The 5,444-nt window shown below is 41.6% G+C and overlaps 1 long non-coding RNA gene across 2 annotated transcripts in view; it reads left to right on the forward strand.

Annotated features, from left to right (window-relative positions):
* The window catches only part of LOC123968174, a 9,241-nt gene extending 8,442 nt beyond the window's left edge, over positions 1-799 (forward strand). For both annotated transcript variants that reach the window (XR_006824404.1, XR_006824403.1), the window contains exon 4: positions 228-799. This is a non-coding gene — a long non-coding RNA (uncharacterized LOC123968174). The remainder of the gene's footprint in view (positions 1-227) is intronic.
* The last annotated feature ends 4,645 nt before the right edge of the window (positions 800-5,444 follow it).

Here is a 5,444-nt window from a genome sequence, read left to right on the forward strand (position 1 = left end):
CCCCCCCCCCCCCCCCCCCCCCCCCCCCCATTATAAGTTCCCTCCCTTAAAAATAAAACCACCCATGACTCAATATTCATCACTGTAATTAATTAATATTGTCCTTGTATGCAAATGCCATTGTTAGTCACAAAAGTCCTAAAAAGATTGACAATAATTCACAATGTACAAATGTATGTGTTTATATCATATCTAGTATTAGAGCAGGCGTTTGTTTCTGTCCCCAGTCAACAGGTCAGCTCTTCATCAACAGCCCACTCCAATCGGGCACAACCCAGCCAGCCTGAAATTACTGATTCCACTTGAGAGGAATACCAGCAGACATAGACTCTATGGGAGAAATACCAGCAACCATGAGCAGCATCTCAGTCCACAGCACTTTTCCACAACTTCAAAACACCTGGAGCCTGCTGCTGTGCGTGTGATGAGCAGCAGCCAGCTGCCATTTGGGAACTTCTAATGAAAGAATAATGACTTTAAGGACACACATTTTATCATACACAGACAATATTTTAGTCCAGACTGTTTACCTTGTCCCTCTGCCCTGTACGTAGCTCTGTTCAGACACGGACACATGGCTGTCAGAGAAAGCTGTGAGCCCTCCATGCTGCCTGTAGATGACTCCCTTATTAAAAGAGCCAGAAAGGGTGGCAGGAACTCAGGCTGGACACTTCACCAACTCGATACCGTATGGCATGCCATGTGGCAGCAAGGAACTGGGCTTGTCAAGCATGGCATCACACAACAGACATGGGGGAAAATCATGTGAATTAAACAGACTAATGTTTTTTGCACAGTTGCAGTGATTATACGCTCACTTCTTCTCACTCCTTCATGTCTGACTTCACCTTTTTAATCTAGATATAAATTGGAGAACAAAGTAAGCCATTTGATGTAAATACATCTTTAAGCCAGTGGCAATAGCAGGGATCTATTTTAGCACTACTATCATTAGTGCCACATTATAGGATTCCTATTTATAGACACAAGGATGATCTTTATATTGATTTGCATAAATTATTAGCGTTCTTAATAATAAATGATTGCTATTTGTTAATTTACTACAAGGGCTGTGAGGTTAATTGCAACATTTCACATATAGGTCTGTCATAAATTGTAGTAATAAGTGTTCCCTTGAGCTTTTCTAAAATCTTACTCCTGCAAATTCTCTGTGGATACAAGCCAGAGCATGTCGACGCAAAAATAGATTACAAACATGCCTTGACTCCAAATACAGCTACACTCACTCATCAGCATACAGTGCAGTAAGAGTGGTGGGCGGTGTCTGCCCACACTTTTCTGGTCCTCAGCACAGCCCTTCACAACTAAGAGTTACATTATTCTGTTGCCTACAGTGATGGCATGGTGCATGGCAGCAGCATGTGGGGATGGGGGGGGGGGGTTGCTCTGTAATCTGGGAGCACCATCTGTGGCTGTCAGCTGAAGCTGCCACTTAGTGGGCCTAACACAATCACCACGTCAACACTTGCCAACAATTGGAGCTCCAACAGTCTCCTCCAAGAATATGTGACACGCCAGAAAACTCAAAGACTGGGAGAAAAGTTCATTCATGCTGTCCCTCAGTTTAGTAGAGAATGATTCATTTTCTAGGCAGACAGACTGATTGACTTTCTGTGATAATAAATGGGACAGTTTTTTGATTAAATTATTGTATGCAGGTAACAGTGCTGTGGGTGGTTTTCTCCATGATGCATCAACCTCCATCTACCATAATTTACAATTTCAGCCTCTCACAACAGAGCAAATAATAACTTAAAAATGACTGTATTTATGGATTGCATGTTATCTCATATTTAGAAAGGCAAAAGTTTGATACCTCAGTTCAGTTCACCAATATTATTGTAAATATTCCCAGTAGTGATGTACTTCTCATGTTATAATCTCTTAATATCCTTATGTCATAATTTCTTAAACTGGAAAGACGATGTACTTTGGAAATAAAGCCTGGAATGTGAGGGAAAGAAACAAATACTAGCATGTTCTCATTAGGGAGTAGGTGCAGACAGAAAAGTAGTTTGTTATCATAATTGATAATGTTAATGTTGAGTGAAATATTTCTTTGCATTATCCAAAGAAGGTTAAAGTCAAGTCAAGAGCAACTGGTGCCCTTGACTTGACTTTGGATAACTATGACCTGGATGACTGAGAACATTCACAGACATATATTTGCATTACAAAGATCTATATAGTATCTATATCTAATATAAAAACTTACAAGTCATATACATAATAATAGTCAGTGTATATGTAAAAAACAAATCAGTAGAGCAATTTGGACTAAATCTTACATATTGTCTGAAAATATAGCCAAAAAGTGCAGGATAATGGGGCATACTAAAAGGTAACTGGGTGATAAAGGAAAAAACATATCAGTCTCTCAAACTATTGGAGCCACCACAAGTTTTCACAGCAGATTCATGCCCCTTTAGATTCATTAAACAAGAACACTGGTGGGGACTTTTCAAAAATGTACACTGCTCAAAAAAATAAAGGGAACACTTAAACAACAAAATGTAACTCCAAGTCAATCACACTCCTGTGAAATCAAACTGTCCACTTAGGAAGCAACACTGACTGACAATCAGTTTCACATGCTGTTGTGCAAATGGTATAGACAACAGGTGGAAATTATAGGCAATTAGCAAGACACCCCCAATAAAGGAGTAGTTCTGCAGGTGGTGACCACAGACCACTTCTCAGTTCCTATGCTTCCTGGCTGATGTTTTGGTCATTTTTGAATACTGGCGGTGCTCTCACTCTAGTGGTAGCACGAGATGGAGTATACAACCTACACAAGTGGCTCAGGTAGTGCAGCTCATCCAGGATGGCACATCAATGCGAGCTATGGCAAGAAGGTTTGCTGTGTCTGTCAGCGTAGTGTCCAGAGCATGGAGGCGCTACCGGGAGACAGGCCAGTACATCAGCAGACGTGGAGGAGGCCGTAGGAGGGCAACAACCTAGCAGCAGGACCGCTACCTCCGCCTTTGTGCAAGGAGGAGCAGGAGGAGCACTGCCAGAGCCCTGCAAAATGACCTCCAGCAGGCCACAAATGTGCATGTGTCTGCTCAAACGGTCAGAAACAGACTCCAGGAGGGTGGTATGAGGGCCCGACATCCACAGGTGGGGGTTGTGCTTACAGCCCAACACTGTGCAGGATGTTTGGCATTTGCCAGAGAACACCAAGATTGGCAAATTCACCACTGCCGCCCTGTGCTCTCCACAGATGAAAGCAGGTTCACACTGAGCACATGTGACAGACGTGCTCGCCAGAGGTAGCCTGACTGCCATAAGGTACCGAGATGAGATCCTCAGACTCCTTGTGAGACCATATGCTGGTGCGGTTGGCCCTGGGTTCCTCTTAATGCTAGACCTCATGTGGCTGGAGTGTGTCAGCAGTTCCTGCAAGAGGAAGGCATTGATGCTATGGACTGGCCCGCCCGTTCCCCAGACCTGAATCCAATTGAGCACATCTGGGACATCATGTCTTGCTCCATCCACCAACGCCACGTTGCACCACAGACTGTCCAGGAGTTGGCGGATGCTTTAGTCCAGGAGGAGATCCCTCAGGAGACCATCCGCCACCTCATCAGGAGCATGACCAGGCATTGTAGGGAGGTCATGCAGGCACATGGAGGCCACACACACTACTGAGCCTCATTTTGACTTGTTTTAAGGACATTACATCACAGTTGGATCGGCCTGTAGTGTGGTTTTCCACTGTGATTTTCACTGTGACTCCAAATCCAGACCTCCATGGGTTGATAAATTTGATTTCCATTGATCATTTTTGTGTGATTTTGTTGTCAGTACATTCAACTATGTAAAGAAAGGAGTATTTAATGAGATTATTTCATTCATTCAGATCTAGGATGTGTTATTTTAGTGTTCCCTTTATTTCTTTGAGCAGTGTATTTTCTTATTTGGTTTTTTGATGATGGTGGTGGTGGAGAACATCGTCTAAAACATCCTGTTGGTTTTTGGTTGAGATTTTGTGCCAATGAAGACCACAGTTTATAATTCAAATACGTTTTTATACTCTCTATTCTATTAACTATTCAATGACTCCTCATGCATGGAAGCTCCTGCATTTAGTGTCTTTCTCCACTCATTCTGGGTTTTCATTTGTCACTTGTCTGTGTCTCTGACTAGTACACTTATGTGGAATTCTTCTTAAGCCTTGACATAGAAAATAAAACTATATTCCATTATATGAGGCAAGAATAACGACACAAGTTGATGCAAAATAATGAGGACACTTAATTAGTATCAAAACATTGTAGGAGTTACCAGATAGCAGGCAAACTGATAAAATACAGACATTTCAAACTTGTAGATAATTAGTGGTTTCATTTAATTTTAAATGCAAAAAACAATTAATCACATAAAAATGTGTCATACAACTTTTTCCAATCACACACATGCAGTCAGAGTAAATGGAAGAGCAGTTGTGGCCAGGTTTACATTTTCCCGTCGATACATTTCAGCGTGCCTTAGGACCAAAGTATTTCAGCAGCTGAAAAAGATGAACATGATGCATCACTCCTGCAGTGATGAAGGTCAACAACTCAAAAATGAAAAGTCTGAGCATACACCTCTTGAGACAAATTTTTAATACAAAGAGATACTGAAGGTATAATCTCATGAATGCATTAGACTTAAATACTGAGTGATTAACCCTTAATCTGGAAAAGTACTTAAAGAGGCAAATCTTGTGTTAATCAAAAGGTAGTGGATACCATCATTTTTCCTGTCTTCAAACAAGACCTCAGTATGGCACAGGAACAGATTCTGACAGCAGCATGTAGACATACAGTGGGTACGGAAAGTATTCAGACCCCTTTAAATTTTTCACTCTTTGTTTCATTGCAGCCATTTTCCAAAAATCTAAAAAGTTCATTTTATTTCTCAGTAATGTACACTCAGCACCCCATCTTGACAGAAAAAAACAGAAATGTAGAAATTTTTGCAAATTTATTAAAAAAGAAAAACTGAAATATCACATGGTCATAAGTATTCAGACCCTTTGCCGTGACACTCATATTTAACTCAGGTGCTGTCTATTTCTTCTGATCATCCTTGACATGGTTCTACACCTTCATTTGAGTCCAGCTGTGTTTGATTATACTGATTGGACTTGATTAGGAAAGCCACACACCTGTCTATATAAGACCTTACAGCTCACAGTGCATGTCAGAGCAAATGAGAATCATGAGGTCAAAGGAACTGCCTGAAGAGCTCAGAGACAGAATTGTGGCAAGGCACAGATCTGGCCAAGGTTACAAAACAATTTCTGCTGCACTTAAGGTTCCTAAGAGCACAGTGGCCTCCATAATCCTCAAATGGAAGACGTTTGGGACAACCAGAACCCTTCCTAGAGCTGGCCGTCCGGCCAAACTGAGCTATCGGGGGAGAAGAGCCTTGGT

The sequence above is a fragment of the Micropterus dolomieu genome, linkage group LG03, assembly GCF_021292245.1.
Source record: "Micropterus dolomieu isolate WLL.071019.BEF.003 ecotype Adirondacks linkage group LG03, ASM2129224v1, whole genome shotgun sequence".
Classification (NCBI taxonomy): Eukaryota; Metazoa; Chordata; class Actinopteri; order Centrarchiformes; family Centrarchidae; genus Micropterus; species Micropterus dolomieu.